The following is an 18,727-nucleotide window of genomic DNA, read 5'->3' as shown; positions in this document are numbered from 1 at the left end:
CCCACCCATGAACACTCCCCTATGCACAGATCACCAGTTAAGTCACTGGCACTCTGCCCACACACAAGGTTCTGCCTTGCAGACCAGCTCACAGAACAAGGGCTGAAGCTAGAAGTTAGTGAATAAAGATAACAAAAAAAGTAGTATGAAGATGGCATATGCAACTGTACTCTCTCTAGATCAGTGCTTCTCAAACTTTTCCAGGATCCATTAATCTATTGCAGTTTCTTACTATAACCTACCTAACTTTGTGGGATTGCAGTCACTGCAAGAAATCCTGGCTAGTTTGTGGTGCTGGAACCCTTCTGAATCAGAGCTTTTATTGCTTTGCAAATATTTTTATTGCTTTGCAAAGGCAGATATTTTTAGAAATATCTCCTCCACTTCTTGGGTTATGCAAAATATAAGACTGTTATCTCTTCCTCCAGAAAGGAAGGATGATCTTGGAAGGCAACTGAACAGGGATTCAGGACACTGGGGTTCAATACCCAGCTCTGCCTGCCACAGACTGCGTAACCTTAGGCCAGTCAGTTTCTCTGTGGGTACATCTACATATGGATAAGCAACCATTACGCAGGTTACTGACTCAGGCTCTCAGAGCTTGGGCTCCTGGCTGAGAAATTGCTATGTAGATGTTTGGACTCAGGCTGGAGCCCAAGCTTTGGGACCCTCGCAGGGTCCCAGAGCTCAGGCTTGAGCCTGAGCCCAAATGACCACACAGCAATTTTTGAGCCCACAGTCTGAGCACTGCAAGCCTGAGTCAGCTGACCTGGGCCAGCCATGGGCTTTTTATCTCTGTGTAGATGTACCCTGTGCTTCAGTTCCCCATCTGTAAAATGGGAATAACAATTTTGTCTTGTCTATTTAGACTGAACCATCTTCAGCACAGAGATGATCTCTTACTAGGTGTTCTGCAGTACCTCGCACAATGGGGCACTGATTTCAGCTGGGGCCTTTGGGTACTACCATAATACACATACCTAGTGAGGACTGGGGATTTTCAAAGAAGCCTACTCACAAAATGAAAAAAATTCCCATTGAATTTCAGTGGGAGTTAGTTCCCAATTCCCTGGCTTAAGCTCCTTTGAAAATCCCATCCTGTTCCTTCTATCGGTTGCATGCCTTAGGCTTAAAGCATTGTGGTCCAGCGTCAGTCCATTCTAGTTTCACTGATACTTTCAGTATAACATTTTCTGTATAACACATATGTTCAAGTACTCTTTGCTGTGATTCTTCACAGATGCATGAGCTACAACCATTCCCTCTCTTTTTATTTTCTTGGTTTTAGGCAAAGACATACCCAGGGAAAGGCTGGAGTTCGCTAATGAAGCTTTGCTTCTAGCTTGAGAGAGAAGCACATTTGGTGTTCAGTGTGGTTTCTTACTTTCATGCATGTAATTTTCATCCAGTAGCTCAGAGAGCAGTATTCTTCCTAGGCTTGCACTCCGGTAAAACAAAGCAGACAGTACATATTATATTAGAAGAAAAATATCAGAGGAGTTTTATAAGCTTATTTTTAACTAAAAATAAATAAAGTCTATAATTTTATTTTAAAATATAGAATTCAATGCGCATAACCAGAAAACCCTGCAATAAAGCTCATTTGGAACGTTTTACAAGAAGAACCCAGTGTGCTGAAATAAAGGGGGGAAAAACAACAATTCAATGCCTAATCCCACTGCAGTAATTTATTAGGGAGAGGGGGCAGGAATGAAAGAGGAGGTGAAGACAGAAAAAGGATGTCAGGGAAGTTGCTCCAGGAAGACAGAGAAAGGCAAGGAAACAAGGAAGGCAGCAAAGGGGCCTAGACCAGATTAGAACACTCCTTTGACTCCCTGTCATATAGGGCCTTTGCATTTGAGGTAGAAGATGAGCTGCAGGGGTCAGAGGTCTTCTGCTCCTGCTTTGCAAAGAGTCATTATCCTGATCTCTCTGGAGAATAGATTTCCATTACCATCTGCCGTTTAGTGGATTTTTACATCTGTCTTTCCCTAAATGCAGGCAGAATAAAAACTGACCCAAAGAAATATAAATGGGGCTGGATGGAAATCATAGAGTTCAAGGCTTTAAGAATACCAACTCATTTGAGAACCTTTTCCTGTAATTTGGAGTTATGTATTTTTCAAGGGTGATTGCTCTGGGAGTTTCAGGGAAGCCTGTGCTTCGTGTCAGGGATGGGAGAAATCCCTCAAAATCTGAGGCTGGCACAAATGCATGTCTTGCACACTATATATGTAGTGGACAAAATTCTTCCCAATGACACCTTTTCATCCCCATTGACTTCAACTGGGGTGCCCAGGTGTAAAACAGTAGACTTAGGCCCACTCTATTTATATTTTCCTTGGGATTTTTCTTTCCCCTGTCCATTTCTTTTTTCATGGGGCTAGATTGTGCCTCACCCTAGAAGTGGCTCCAGAAGGCAGCATGCCCCCAAAACACGCCTCTGAGACACAATTCCCTCCCTGCTTCCTCTTTGCTCTGGGAGGCAGGAGGGAATGATAGTTTTGCTGCTGGCCTGTGCCAAAAGCAAATTATAGCATCCCCTGCAATGGCTTAGCCCTGGTCCACACTACAGAGTTAGGCAGCTTATGTCGATCTAATGCTGTGAGTGTCTACACTCAAATGTAGCTCCCACTGATGTAACTTGCCCATTACACCGACTTAACTCCACCTCCATGAGAGGCGTAGCAATTAAGTTGACGTAGTTAGGTCGACACAGTATCAGCGGAGGCACTGTGTGGCTTACATCAACTCTTGCTGCCTTTCAGAAGTTGATTGGCAGGGCCGCTGGCGGGCGGGAGGCATGCGGGGAGGGGTGGGGAACTTGGCTGCCAGTCGGTGCTGAGCACCCGCTAATTTTTTTCCCGTGGATGCTCCAGCCCTGGAGCACCCATGGAGTCGGCGCCTATGGTCTGTGCAGTGATATATGGAATAAATACCATCATTTGGGCTCTCTACAGAAGTAAGTGCATGGAATTCTATAGGTCAGACTACACTATCTGGCCTCACAACCTGTGCATCAGTCAGATAGCCATGGATTCGCTTTTAAAATAAGAAAAGAATCCACCAGGAGTTAATGTCTTCCCCTCAGTTACTGACCAGCTCTGTCATATGTAATTGAGTGCAATGGTTTGCAGTTATTTAAGGCCCTCCACCTATAATGTAGATTTTCCTTTCAGGCTATAGTCCTCCACAGGGCTTACCGTAACCTGGCTAATGGCAGCTCACTGTGATTCTTTTCAGCCTCAACACCATACAGTAAGGCTGTCATGAAGAGCTGACTTAGAAACTCCATTTGCCCCTCCAGATTGAGTTGTGCTCTGCCAGTCTTTCAAGTCTCTCCTATGGTCCTGCTAACATTTGTCGGGGCAGTGGGGAGCTCAGAGGTTTGTCTACACTGCAATTAGACACCCATTGCTGGCCTGTGCCAGCTGATTTGGGCTTGTGGGGCTCAGGCTAAGGAGCTGTTTAACTGTGGGATAGACATTTGGGCTCGTGCTGCAACCCAAGCTCTGGGATCCTCCCACCTCACAGGGTCCTACAGCCCAGGCTCCAACCAGAGCCCAAAATGTCTACACTGCAATTAAATAGCCCCTTAGCCCAAGCCCTAGGAGCCTGAGTCAGCAGGCATGAGCCAGCCGTGGGTTTTTAATTGCAGTGTAGACGTACCCAGAGACTGCTCAGGCCTCAGTGGTTTCACTCAGCTTTATAACAGACATAGGTGGTCTGTCTGCTGGGCAAGTACATTTTATTTCAGAACATGGCAAAGATTTTCCTAAAGTCAGGCTCCTGTTTTCGAAGATCTGGACCTATATGCCTTGCTGCAGTGATAAAGTCAATGGATAGTCTTATAGAAATGCAAAGGAAAATAGAGAAATATCATAATTTCTGTGACAGTTAGACTAGATTCCGTGCCCAATACGCTTATCACATCCTGAATGTATATGAATAACAAAGAAGCTATGAAGTTTAACACAAGGTAAACACTAAATACATCACTTCTATTTGATGAAAGGCCTTATTATATTCATTGATCTACTAGGTGCTGATTGCCTTTTACTACCACATCAAACCATCCTGACAGCAGTCACCTAAACTATAAGATAAATCACAGTTTATTACCTGGAGAAAATTTTCAAAAGTGTCTAAGTGACTTAGGAGCCTACCTTTCACTAAAGTTAATGGATTTAAACTTCTCAATGCCTAAGTCACTCCTGAGTCACACAGGCACTTTTGAAAATTTTGCCCGATGCTATAAATTGATAAGATTTCTGTCTGCAATCAAACTTGTACTACCATAACCTCTGATCATATTTCAGCAGAATGTCACCATTTGGATGGAAGACCATGATGGAAAACATTGTTTCTGAGGATAAAGAGGTTTTTTTTTTATTTTACACTACTCACATGTCCACAATCAGAATAAAATGGAACAGACAACTCTATCACCACTCATCTTCTGAACTATCTAATGTGTTAACACTGTCACACTGTTTGGAGTGGCTCATGACTGAGTACCTACCTCAGGGCAGACTGTCAAAAACAGGGCAGACACCACAAACTGGTAGTGTGTTCTATCATTAGATTTCACCAAGCCAAATGACCATGAACTCCTGGATCACTGTAACAGTCTTACCATGGAGTCACAGACAAGCCCCTTAGGCTCTCCAGTCTATGTTGTCACCCAGACAAACTGGACTTAGTGTAAATTGTCACTTACACCAAGCATCGCACAATATTCAGGTTGCTTCCACTCCCAAGAGACCAGTCACTTACTCCAGATCAATTGATACCCCAGATCTTACACCAGGCTACAACCCCTGTAGCCAATCCTGTAAGAAACTATCTAAAGGTTTATTAACCAGGAAAAATAAATGAGCTATTTACAAGTTAAAGCAAGCAAACATATGCACACAAATTAGTTATCATCTAAATCCTAACAGTGACAGAGTTCTGTGATCTGTCAATTCAAAGTGTCCTTCAGGTTTTAGTTTTAATCTCTGGTTTTAGTTTAGAGTCTCTGGCCCTGTCAGAGTTCGAACAGCAGAGAGAGATGGAAAATTTTCCTGTGGCTTTGTTTTATTTCCTTCATTCAGCTTCCAAGTCCACAGGATGAATTTCCTTGCATGTAGCATTTCCCAGGTGCAATAGGGCCATTAACCAATCTTTCGTATTGCTATATTTCTTAATGGCTCATCTAATTTTGATGGGTGGGAGAGCAGAGGTGCTGGAATAATTTTTATAGCAGGAGTGCTGAGAGCCATTGAACCAAACTGTAAACCCTGTATATGCTGGAATCCACTTCAAGACGGGGTACGGCAGCACCTCCCGCACCCCTACTTCCAGCACCTATGCCAGCGAGGAGGGGGAAGAGATTCCAATACCTGGTTTCACAAGTTCAGAGCAAACATTTTCAAAGTTATAAAGCAAAACATACATATTTTCTTATAGCAGGGAATATGGACATTACAAGTGAGATTAATGCACGCAGCAATTTACAAGCATTTCATAGAGTCTAAACACTAAATACATTCTTATCAGACTGATACCTATTTTGAGCAAAGTTAACATAAAGGTGAATAGATTTGGTCTCCAGCTATGAGTTTGTCAGTTCTTAGCTAATGCCTGTAGCCTGGCCAAGAGCTGGCATTTGGCCTGCCAGCATCACAAGTACCACCCTCCTCTCCCCATGATATCTGAGCACATATTCAAATCAGGAAACTAATTATAGTCCCAGACAGACATATTGAAACATTTTTCTTCCTTCTTTCTGCAACGTAACTTAAACTGCTTTTTGTTGTTGTTGTTGTTGTTGTTTTTCAAATCCCCTTCATAATCTTCTGCAGTAGATCTGAGGAATTATGGAGTAACTGTTAGAACATTATTTTAAAAATAGGTCTTATTTTGTGCATCACAGCAGTGATGTTCTCAATTATCCTCCTCTCTTTGGAGAGGGCATTCCACAGTTATGATTTCTGTGGATAGATACGCCATGGTATGAAACTTATCTTTAACTCTTGTCCCCTCATCCCCATGCATACCTTCTCCACAACTCCTCATGTTTCCCACGCATACTGTCCTCTCGCCTATGCTCATGTTCACTGTTCATTCCTCATAAGCAAGCTCCATAGCCAGCTCTGCATTCATGACATTCTTTCCAGACCACAATGTCCATAAAAGAGACGTCATATTTTAAAATGAATTAACTCAGCAATCCGGCCTCAGTAAAACTTTTTCAGGAATTAATTTGGGACCCATGGTGTGGGGAGAAGGGTGGAGGATAAGAAAACACAGACCACCACATTTTACAAGGGCTCCTGGAGTCTGAGGTTTTTGCTGCCCTCACAAGCTATTTCTTGCATATGCAGGGCTCACATCTCTGGGCTGAGTTGATGAATCTCATTTACGTTTTAATCCAAAGCATTTTGCCCACCTGAGAGGTAATTCAATTTAATGCAAGGGTGATTCTAGCCAAAAACAAGCATACCCCTCCCCCCCATGCACTCCTTCCCATATATATTCTACCATATATAACTACATTGGCACAAGTGGGCGCCATATATATCACATGTATCAGCTGGCCCAATTCTGCTATCATTCACACCAGCACAAACCCGTTTAAATCAAGTATGACTGCACATTTTGGATCACTTCTCTATTTTTTTCATTATACGTATTCTTTCTTCTCCACATTCTCCTGGTTTCTTTATTCCAAATCTCTCTTTAACAAACATGAGCCTACAAGTCTTTAGAAAGCCGATTCTTGTTCCACCAGTATATATCCAGTGACTTCAGAGGAGTTACTCTGGATTAACACAGGTGTAAATGAGATCAGAATCTGGCCCTGAGCTGGAGCAGATTCAAAATTAGGCAAAATGAGTTCACTGCAAACAAAGTTATATTCAGGAAAGTTTTTACAAGTTGCTGTCAATGGCAACATATTAACATGCCATTCCTTACATATGACAGCACTGTTTGATGGATAGGTGAACTTACATTACAAAACCAGAGTATATGTCTACTATGAAGAAGACAAGCAGTTCCACTGGTATCAGGATGCCTTCAATAAATCAGCCAATGTATTATTGTTTGGCTTTGGAAGCAGTTGCAGGAAGTGATTTTTTTTTTTTGTAAAGAAGGAGATTTTAAAAGGACAAAGAGCAGATAGGTGCCCAATTCCCTTGGAAAGTAAATGGGAGTCAGAATCCTAACTACCCTTTATGCCTTAGAAAATCTCACCCTTAATTACAAGTCAAGCCAAAACCAAATAGCAAATATATTATAAATGTTTATTACATACTCCCTTTTTCCTCATAGGTTGCTTGTCTTTTTATGCCTCACCATTACAAATAGTTAAGCACACGCTTAACTTTAAGCACATGAGTAGTTCCACAGAAATTAATGGGAGTGCTCACATGCTAATTAAGGGGAGGTTCAAAGCACAGATTTACCATTTAGTCAGCAAATGTATCAGGCCATCTTTCCCTGCAGAATAATCAAACAGACAATTCTCCAGAACTGGAAGAGTTCAATCTCTTTAAGGCTCTCCAAACAGGTAACAAGAAACATAGAGGCATTTAGGAGAGTAGCACCTGGGGGTGCCAAATCCTGCTCCCACTGTGCTACTGATCTGGTCAGGATCCCCATGGAGGCAGCCCACCAGATTGCGGAAGTGGTATCCCCAGCCTCTGGATCCCTGAATGTCTGAAGCCTCCAGAGTCTGTACAGGCATTGTCCCAATCTTGGGGTCCCTGGGCACACCTTTGGAGTGTAGATCCCTTGTCTGACACTCCCTCCTGAGAGCTGAAATCTCATGTTCCCCTGCCCAGGCCCTGGAACCAAGACTCCCTGTTAGCTTGAATGGACCCTCTCTGAGAATCCCACCAAAGGTATGAGCCTTCTGGTTTTCCTCTTCAAGGGGGAACATGGTAGGTGTAACATATACTGCACACAGACACTCTGCATAGAATTCTACCATGCTGTTGCTCTTTACTTAATCACATGATCTATATAAAAAAACCCAACTCTATACACATTTCCCCACCTTCATTTCCTCACTACTGCAGGGCATTCTTTGGGCAGGGGTCAGTGTCCTCTGGGGCCGTCCAGGTCCTTCTGCTGCAGAGCTTGCCTGGAGTTCCAAAACCTATAGTCTCTTCCCACAGCTCACCTCCTCTGTTCTTGGTTGATCTATGCCCTTCCTTCTTCCTTCCCAAACTTTCTCTGAACATCTCACTTCTTTCGCCCTGTGAATCCTTATTTAAACACCTAATTTGTCACCTAGCATCTTTTGTTCTGTTCCTGGTAAATTGCTGCTCTCCACTTTCCCCCTCTGCTCAGAGAGGTTAAGTAAAACTAGTTTCCCCTAAGATGCAGTTACTCTTTTGTTCTCCCCAGGTAAGACTTACTCAGGTGCTGATAATCCTTCATAATTGACTTGATCTGGCAGAGATGTGCCACAAGCCATGCCTGTTCAGGGTAGCTACACATGCAGAGGGGCATTCATGATCCAGCAACTTCATAATACCTTCATCATAACCGCATAATATCAGCCATCACACCCTGCTCATGTAAAAGTTTCTCGGTTGACAATAGGCCAGATTCTCAGCAGGTGTAATGTCATCTATGCCGGTTTACAGCAGCTGAGGCTCTAACCAAATGTGAGTAAGCTAATAGGCTTTGATGCCCTCGCTTGCACCCACAACTCTTGGTTAAGGGCTTTGGATAACATTTTCAAAAGCATTTAAATGAATTAGACGTAGACCTGGGCAGAAAGAATTGCTATCCAACTATTTTCCTGTCCTGAATTGAGACAAAAAGTTGAAATCTTGAAAAAAAATCTCAAATCCATAAAATGTCAGTTTAGGTCAATTAAAATGTTCCTTTTTACCTATGCCCTTTAAAACACACAACTAAAAATGTACCTAAATGATGTCATTCTGACATGAAAAACAGAAATTGTTTTCATTTAGAAAATGTCAAAATAGGACATTTCTAAAATGTTGAAACTTTTCTTTTAGTTTGAAATGGGAAATTCATCAAAACTGGCCCCTTGCTGCACACAGTTTTGGATTGGACCAATTGGCATTTTTCGACAAAAAATGTTTAGTTGAAAAATCCCCAACAAGCTCTACTTGACAATTTAAGTCCCGTTTTCAGAAGTGACTTGGGCATTTAAGTCCCATTAACTTTCCGTGAGACTTGGGATCCCGAGTGCCTAACCCACTTCTGAAAAATGGGACTTAGGGATCCTAAGTCACTTAGGCGCTTTTGAAAATGTTCACCCTCCATAGTCCTGGGATAAATGCCCATCTCTCCCAGTGAAGTCACTAGGAAATCTCATCTCAATGGGTACAGAAAGAAGCCCTTAGAGAATCAAAAGTGTTCAACACCTTGAGGGACTGGACTTGAATTTCACAGACAATGAGGGTGCTCAGCAAATCCCGGACTGGGAGCTAGCACCGAACATATTTGGGCCCTTGGCACACTCGCTTTCTATTGTATGAAAGAAAACAAGACTAATTTAAACCATATGTTGCAATGCCATAGTGACAGCATGGGAATGACAGTCCAAGTGTGACAAACCAACTGTCACCAGTCCCAGTTTTATAGAACGTTTTAATGAAAGGAGCTGGGGGAAGACTTTTTCATATGGGGATGAATGCTAAAAAGGGTGCAATTCATAATACCGTCAACTGAACAGAGTGCTTCGTCTTGATTTTCCAAAGATCAGGCATGTTTATATATTTTTCCTCCTTCCAAATAACAGTCCCATCTAACGCAATGGGCTAAAATAGCAGAGACTGGGCACTGCTGGCAAGGATACAGCAGCCACAGAAGACTCCCTGCCTGACCCCCTAAATGACATCAGTGTGTCAAGCTTGTGTAATGAGTCAAGGCCACATATGCACACAAACACCGCAGTCCTCAGCTAAACCTCACTGCTGGAGACTTAATGTTTATGGGCCTGCCTCCTCGCTCCTTTTTCATCCACTGCACAGCTCTGTATGACACCAAACAACAGTCTAGCGCTCTCTCGTCTGCTTCCTCAGTGACTCTCGCCACAGCTGCTGTCTCTCTGATTTTGTTTCCAGTTGGTACACTTTAAGATTTACCATCCCCTGTTTCATTCCTTTCATTCCTCCATCAAAATGTTTGGATCATTTTCTTTGATCTCTGGTATAAAAGGTTGTTTAACTGTAAACGTTTTTTTTTAATTTCTGCATAATTATTTTTCCCTTCGTTCCAATTAAAAAAAAAACAGCAGCAACCATCACATCATCAAAAATCTGTTTAGTGCACAGGCTAAAGGTTATTCTTTTTTTTCCTTTCTCCCCAGAGTACCCTTGGAACAAAGCATTACCATAGCAACAGCCCCGGCTGCTCCCTAGATAAGGAGGGCAGGAGCACACAGCAGCCGCAGTGAAGAAAGTTCCTTCTTCAGTGAGTGCTGACCCTGTATCACACCCATCCCAGAGCCTTTCAGCGGTCGGTAAGTACGTCTGCACACATGCACTTTACCTTTGCTTGAGTAACCATTTTTTTCTTGCCAGGTTTCAGAGCAGCAGCCGTGTTAGTCTGTAGTCACCAGGATCAAGTTAGTTACAGTCATTTGATATTTTCTAGTTGCACTTCTGTAGACTGTATTATCTATACCGATGCTGAGCTCGCAGTGAAGTTCAGGACTCCAAGTACTCCACGGGATCGATTTAGAAGAAGTAAACATAGGATACCATATGGGGAAAGTTGGAGGTAGACTGAGTGGTGAACGGGAAAGCTGGGATGGCGGATGAAGTGCTATGGAGACAAATGTGTCAGTTTATTTTAATTGCATTATTTCATGGACAAATTGTCAGAATATGAAAGATTATTAGGATTTTATCCAACTAAAAAGAAATGGCATGTGTCGGGTATGTCTTGCTCCTCGGGGAATTAATCAGGCATGTTCGGTAATCTCTAAGTACAGCAACTTTTTTGGACAGAAACTCAGACATTTTATTCTGCTTTTGAGCCATTAATTCAAGTTTAGCTTCTGCTACTACAGGGCCTGATCCAAATCCCCGTGTGTGAGTCTCTCCATGGACTTGGTAGACTGTTCAAAATCAATTTTGTGAGCTCGGTGCAACATACAGAGTTATTTGTCAGAGGTCTGGGTGGACAAAGAATGCACAGTCCGGGTTTTAAACACATGCGGTATTATGTATCATAGACATGGTACATTTTGAGGCTTTGCTTTATAAAAACAAATTCAGACTACCCTGGTGGGAATTTTTGGAAACAACCACCTAGGGTTAAATGAGACTTATAACTCTGGAGTAGAAACTTTGTATAATGCCATCAGGGCTCAAGTAAAGGCAAGTTACTCTGATGAGGTGGTATAAAACTACAGTGATCAAACTGCCAGTGAAGAATTTCACTTTGAGACCACTTGAAAAAAAACTGTCAGTCTCCTTGTGTGTGGCATACATTTTCTAATCTTAATGTGCTTAATTCAAAAACCTACCAGAGGACTTACTTGTGCAGGTGGCAGAATATAATCGGGGTATAGAAGAAAGAGCCCACTCTCTAGTAACGAAATCAACTCTTGACTTCTGATCAGAGGAGAATGGACCATTCTCCACTGTCTTGCTCCTGGAATAGTCATTTTCAGCTGTGCTAAGTGAGTGCGTAGTAGGTGTAAAACACTATTGTACCAGAATGGTAGCATTTTACACCCACTTTGCACAAATGTAAATGGCTGCACTAGGTGCAAAACAGGAATGAACTGAGCCTCTGGCTCTTTTTTTAGGGCTCAATCATAAGGCCTCTTGCTTTCCCATAGAGGGGACTAAGGCGATTCCCCACTCTCCCAGGTGCGCAATCCACATTGTAAGAGCCTCCAAAGGATTGGGGGCAGGGGAGAGAAGCTACCAACAGGCAGGCAGGGGTTAGAATTCTGCCTACCCCACCTCAGAGTCGACAGAGAAGGGGAAGCACGAGCAAAAAGGCTGGCACAGCTTATTTCCCCCTTGGTGTGAAGAAGCACCAGCTTGTGATTCTTGAAGTCACAGGCCAGGTCTACACTACAGAAAAATCCACACCCCCAAGCGACAGTGGGAAGGCGTCTCCCGTTGACATAGCTACCACCTCTCAGGAGGTGGAATAGGGTTTGCACACACGAGCGTTTACTTCAGTGTAACTTACGTCACTCAGGAGGGTGGCTTTTTCACATCCCTGAGCGACTTAAGTTACACCGAAGTAAGCGGTAGTGTGGACAGCGCTAGGTCGGTGGGAGAAGCTCCCTCGCTGACATAGCTACTGCCACTTGGGGAGTAATTTTGCCGATGGGAGAGTACTCTCCAAGAGGAGAGAGCGTCGGCATTCGCAGCGCTACGGCTACGTTGGTACAGCTGCGCCGCTGTAGCGATTCCGGCGTGGAATAGCCCTAAGTACGCCAACAGGAGAAGCTCTCCCGTCAGCGTTGGAGCATCTTCACTTAAGCAGCACAGCACAGCCGCACCCGTGCAGCCTTTTCAGTGCAGACCTGCCCACAGTCCGATTCACGTCCTGCCACTGAAGTAGCGCAGCCCTTCACTGCTATGCCCATTGGGCAACACCCTATCAAATATTCATAGTTACCACGTGCAGCTCTGTAGTGCATCAAGAGCAGCTAGAAAAGCACTGCTCACTTGCATGCACACAAACACATTCTTGCACACTTGCAATCCCACCTCTAAATATAAGGCTGTAGCTGGCGGCCCTTACTCACACAACCAGTCCTCTCAAAATAAGAGGATCTGATTCTGCTCCTATTAAAGTCAGTGAAGATTTTTCCATTGGCTTCAGTGGAAGCAGGTTGGGCCCAAGGCACTATTCCCCTGAGGAGGGGGCCAGATCTTTAATCTCTCATACCCTGTTTTTCTTTTTATTGAAATTTGATTGCTAAGAAGGGAAAAAATAAACAAGAAAATAACAGGTTTTAGAGTAACAGCCGTGTTAGTCTGTATTCGCAAAAGGAAAAGGAGTACTTGTGGCACCTTAGAGACTAACCAATTTATTTGAGCATGAGCTGTAGCTCACGAAAGCTCATGCTCAAATAAATTGGTTAGTCTCTAAGGTGCCACAAGTACTCCTTTTCTTTTTAAGAAAATAACAGGCACACAGTCCTCTAAACAAGCAGTCCTGGTCCTTGCCTCAGAACATTATAATTAAAACTGGAAGAATATTTGGGGTTATAAGTCAATAGCATTTTCCTTTTAAAATACTATACAAAAGTTCACATTAATTATTGGCATGTGTATATTTTTAATTAAGTGCACTGGGTCCAGGGGAAATGTAAGTACCGTGCATTATAACTATTTCTATGGTAACATTTTTATTAACTAGCAGCATAAATATTCATATTTAACCTGCATTACTTACCACCATATAACAAAAGAGTCTTCTCAACAGCTATTATTTATGCACCATCCATGCCAACGTTTCAAAGGTCTCTTCAACGATTGCATGCGGGGGTGTTGCTCTTATTTTTCTTGCTGATCACACTACTTATGGGCTCAGACCATCTTCTGGGTGAATAGACCATCCAGGGGCTTGTGTGAAAGATGTGTGTGCTACTGAGCCATTAGAAGGCGCACCTTGGTAAAGCTTGCAAGGCTTCAACATATATTTTGTAAATCTACCCTATGCATGGAAAGCTTGCAATAGAAATTTGTAATAAATCACGTCCCCTTAATGTGAAACACTAAGGTCTATTGTCATCTACAATTTCAGCAGGGGTTAGCTTCTGTTAACATTAATAGCAATTGCAACTGTAGTCACATAGCGAAGAATAGCCCTGCTGGTGTATCATCTGACAACTAAACAGTCATTTATTACTTATGCAACTTTTTAATCTTCATGCAGTTATAGTAAAAGAAAGTCTCAACCAGTTTTAAGCATATGTAATTGTGATGGAACTTAAGGGCATGATTTTGAAAGGTGGGCCTGTGCAATTAAGCATGAAAATAGCAGAATTCAATATGCACGTTGTCCACTTAGACAACTCTGTGCACAAACATTATTTTGTTTGTACACTCAGGCAGATGGCAAGGCAATTGGGCATATGCAATCATGCATGACTGTCTTTAAAAGCTAGGCCCCAAATGACCTAGTTATTACTTATTTTGTAAGGTAACTGCTTCTAATCAGTTATTAAGAGGTACAGGTGCACTTTTAGCTTTCTTTATGTGGTGACACGTTTTATAACGTTAATAAAAGCAGCAATAGGCTAGTAATAAAACCTCAAATCCCCAAACCTTCAAATTTCATTTAAAGAGGCCTTCATATTTGACACACAACCCACCATCCCCTCCTTCATGAATCCAAAGCTACCTCTACAGTTTTAGTCCTACGTCAGAATCAAAATGTGACCAAGGCCTATTTTTTTTAATTTCGTTTCAGATGTGGTAAAAATCTCAAACAGACAGGTTTTCCTCATGAGATTTTAGTCCAGGAGTGTTAATTTCACAAGATTCCTATCAATTTAGGCAGAAATCTGTGAGAACAGCTTTCTTGAATCTAACCCAAAACCCTAGCCTGCCTATGACCTAAACTTAAAACCTGAACTAAACCAAATCTAGATTTTAAAAAACTGCTTTCTTTGCCCCATCTATGTAAAATACTCTTATCTAATTGAAAACTGAACTAAACTTCAATGGAAGATGATTTTCAATACAGTAACTTCTCGCTTAACGTTGTAGTTATGTTCCTGAAAAATGCGAAACAATGTTAAGCTAATCCAATTTCCCCATCAGAATTAATATAAATGGGGGGGGGTTAGGTTCCACGGAAATTTTTTTCACCAGACAAAAGACTATATTGTGTATATATATATATATATATATATATACATATACACATACACATATACAGTATAAGTTTTAAACAAACAATTTAATACCGTATACAGCAATGATGATTGTGAAGCTTGGTTGAGGTGGTGAAGTCAGAGGGTGGAATATTTCCCAGGGGATGCCTTACTGCTAAATGATGAACTCGCACTCGGCTGAGCCCCCCAAGGGTTAACACATTGTTGTTAATGTAGCCTCACACTCTAGAAGACAGCACGAATGGAGGGAGGGGAGACAGCATGGCAGAGAGAGACAAAGACACACACCGAGTGTGTGTGTATGTGTGTGTGTGAGTGTGAGATGCGCATTGCCCCTTTAAGTAGCTGACCCCAGTCTAAGTACATTGCCTTTTTAAGTAGATCAGCAAGCTGAGACAGCAGCTGCTGCCAGCAAGCTCCCTCTGTCCTGAGCCCTGTCATATTCCCTTCCCCCCACGCTCTATGGAGATAGGGTAAAGGAGTGGGGGGCAGAAGTGGGGGGCAAGGGACACCCTGACATTAGCACAGCAAGCAGGAGGCTCCCGGGAGCAGCTCCAAGGCAGAGGGCAGCTCCAAGGGGGGTGGGACAGCTGAACTGCCGGGCAATTGATAGCCTGCTGGGCGGCTGCTACATGGGGAGCTGCCAGTCCACCCTGGTTCCAAGCCCCCACCAGCTAGCTGCAATGGGCTGCTCTTTCTGCAAGCAGTGGAGAAAGCAGGTGGCTGCCAAACATTATAAGGGAGCATTGCACAACTTTAAACGAGCATGTTCCCTAATTGATCAGCAACGTAACAACAAAACCATGTTAACTGGGACAACATTAAGTGAGGAGTTCCTGTATAACATTAAAACCTTTCAATTTTGGCAATTAATCAGTTACTGCCAAGAGGGTGGGGAGTTTTTTGTTGTCTTTTTTTTGTAGAAAGTGTAGATGTTTTCTTTGTGGTAAAGAAAGAACATCTGGAACATCTGTATATGTACTTTAAGGTGTTTTAATAAAGTCATCCAGTGAGTCAAATTCCTGGTCAAAAGGATTGCCTCATTTTTGCTGTGTTCGCCTTGGACTGTTTAGCAATTTACTGACGCCAAAGAAGCTGTTAGCGGGTGAGATGTTCCAGGTATTCTTCATCTGCCTTTCCATCCCCTGGACATATGAAGGCCAAAATGATTTGAACTATCACATGGCCGTGACTCAGCTAGTGAGCTAATCCCGAGAGGAACTGGATGGCCTTTAGTAATCTACCCAGAGTCACTGTTTTTTTCAGTCTCTCCAGCCATTCCCCAATCCTCCCCATCCATAAGGACAGCCATTAAAATGTTATGCCATGTGCTTTCACAATTAGCAGCAAATAGCCAACCTGCTCCAAAACTGGAACTCATTAATAGCTAAAAGAGAGCACTGTGAATGCCCCACTCCCCACCCACCTCAGCCCTGCCCGGTTTCAGCCTTTGCTAACCCAAGGAATGAGAAACTAGGTAACCCTTCCGGCCCAAAAGTGTCAGTCTAAATTCTTGCACAATCCTAATTCTTATGCAAAACTCTGCATTCATGCAGAAAATGTCTCACACTGGGCCAAATTAATCCCTCCTACAACTCTGATGAAATCACTAAAGTTGCACAAAGGATGAATGTGGCCCATTATCTCTACATACATATCTATCTTAATCCATCATGTACAATAATTTCCTTAAAAGATGACTGATATCAAGCAGAGAATGCAGAATGTCATAGCATGTTGGCCAGCTGAAAAAGAGCTGCATTCAAGATGCTAAAATATGAGCTCCAGAAAATATGTGCTTCCATTTCAAAAAGGAAATTAATTATCCTCACATCTTTCTGGTCTAGAATTTTTGAACATTATTCAATAATTCACTTCTTGGGTGAATTTTATGTTATTGCTTTGTGAAAGCACATTTAGAATTCTTCAGTTATGTGCAGATAAACTGTGCATGGCTTTCCGTTCTAAGTATCATTGCACCTAGATGCTTTGAAAAAATTTACACTTCATCTCTTTTAGAGCAACCTATTGGTCTGTGATGCCACAAAGCCTCCTGCGAAGATTTTACAGCTTTCTAAAATTGAGACTAGCTATGGGCAAACCTCAAAAGGTTGAAGGGTCAACCTCATCACTAGTAGCCACACAGGGGCTCTCCAGAAGTGCGAAGTTTGAATGGGTCACATAGTAATCATTCTGTATGGTTTCCAGTTTTCCAGTTCTGTCCTGCCAAAAGTTAATGGCCCCCCATTGATTTGAAACGGTCACACTTCTTTCTACATTTTTATTGTGGTTACAAACACCACCTAAGATGGCTATAGCTGAAAGGGATTAGAGAAGCAACAAAAACAAAAAAAAACAAAACACCACACAGTTTTTCGTTTATTTTTCCACTGTGCTTAATTTGTGCATTTGACAGCGCTTCCTGCTCTATGGTCAGTGTTACTGTTTCCCCTGTACAGGCTGTTTGTTAGTCAGTTTTCCCTGTCAGTGTGGATCTGTTGCAGCAACGTGAATGAGAAAATCACTTGTAAAAACAGGAAAATGTTGTTGTAAAACCACCAACCTTCCTCCCCCACAAAATAATAAGTATTTACAGTGCCTACCACAGTGGTGCTCGGGTCCTTGCATGAGTGCTTTAAATTAATGGCTCTCAACCTTTCCAGACTACTGTATCCCTTTAAGGAGTCTGATTTGTCTTCTGTACCCCAACTTACACCTCACTTAAAAACTGCTTGCTAACAAAATCAGACATAAAAATACAAAAAGGGTCACAGCATAGTATTACTGAAAAATGGCTTACATTCTCATTTTTACCATATAATTATAAAATAAATGAATTTGAATAGAAATATTGTACTTACATTTCAGTGTATAGTATATAGAGCAGTATAAACAAGTCATTGTCTGTATGAAATTTTAGTTTGTACTGACTTTGCTTGTGCTTTTTATGTAGCCTGTTGTAAAACTAGGCAAATATCTAGATGAGTTGATGTACCCCCTGGAAGACCCCTGCTTACCCCCAGGGGTACACATCTAGGGTCCGTCTAAGGTGTGCGCCTGCACGGCTGTGCAGGAGGCCACCAACGGCCGTGCAGGCATGCACACTGCACTTGGGCGTGGGGTGAGGTAGGGGGTGAAGTGGGGAGTGGTGATGGGGAAGCTTGGGGCATGCAGGGCTGCGGCAACTCCCCAGCCCTGGGGCTGTGGCGCAGTGAGGAGAGAGGCCTTTCACCCTCAGCCTGGGGCTGCGGTGGGGCAAGACGCCTCTCCCTCAGCCCAGATGCTGTTGTGGGGAGAGAGGGCTGTGGGGAGTTCTCTCTCCCTGCCGCAGCCCTGGGCAGCCTGCACCCCAAAGCTCTCATCCCCAGCCCCACCCCAGAGCCAGCACCCCCAGTCAGAACCCTCACCCCCCTGCACCCCAACCCTCTGCCCCAGCCCTGAGTCCCCTCCCACACTCCAAACCCCTCAGCCCCACCCCCGCCACACATCACCTCCATATTGGTGCACATAACAAAATTAATTTTTCTCATCCATGTGCAGAATGAGAGGGAACACTGGTACACGTACCCCCGGTTGAGAACCACTGCTCTGAATAAATAGCATTAACACTAACACCAAAAACAAATAGCAGGGGGACTCAGAGACTGGTATAGAACCTGGAACTATTTTTAACTTACAATTAGATTTCAAGTTCACTGTGCCCCTTTAAATAGATTCATTCAAAACTAATTGTTAAAAACCCTCCCATCTGGCCTGCTCCTTTTTAGGCTGGCAGATGTTGCTTTAGAATCTGCAGCTTTGCATTCACCAGTGGGAGTGGGGAGTCGGGGTCAGAAGGCAGTTAGCCCATACACCTCACAAGCACTCCAAGAACAACCA

The sequence above is a fragment of the Eretmochelys imbricata genome, chromosome 2 (genome assembly GCF_965152235.1).
Source record: "Eretmochelys imbricata isolate rEreImb1 chromosome 2, rEreImb1.hap1, whole genome shotgun sequence".
In the NCBI taxonomy this organism is placed as follows: domain Eukaryota; kingdom Metazoa; phylum Chordata; order Testudines; family Cheloniidae; genus Eretmochelys; species Eretmochelys imbricata.
This window is presented reverse-complemented; position numbering follows the sequence as displayed.